Source organism: Penaeus monodon, chromosome 30 (assembly GCF_015228065.2).
Source record: "Penaeus monodon isolate SGIC_2016 chromosome 30, NSTDA_Pmon_1, whole genome shotgun sequence".
NCBI classification, from domain to species: domain Eukaryota; kingdom Metazoa; phylum Arthropoda; class Malacostraca; order Decapoda; family Penaeidae; genus Penaeus; species Penaeus monodon.
This window is the reverse complement of record NC_051415.1, coordinates 12,609,936-12,610,308: the sequence shown is the minus strand read 5'-3', so window position 1 is coordinate 12,610,308 and position 373 is coordinate 12,609,936.

Genomic DNA, 373 nt, shown 5'->3' with positions numbered 1-373 from the left:
GTCTGGCTGTCAACATGTCCCATCCTCATCATGTTGAAATAGGATTATCCTTGTACCCTAATCTATCCATTCAGTGAAGAGCTTGTAGTTAATGATTACGTAAATAAAATCATGAATACATGAATAAATACATTAATACATGAATAGGTAGCAGGTAATTTGAATGAATCTCGGTGTTCATTTGCATCTCGAGGTAAAAGATGAAACTGAATGAGGATTTTCCAGGACCTAAATCTCGTAACATTCGATTCTTCTAAGCCGTTTTATTGTCGTTATCAATCTCACCTCACGCCGTTCCTGTTGGCTCTGGTCGAGGGGTAGATGAATTATGATAAATAGATAGATAAATAAAAAGTGAGAAAGAGAGATATTT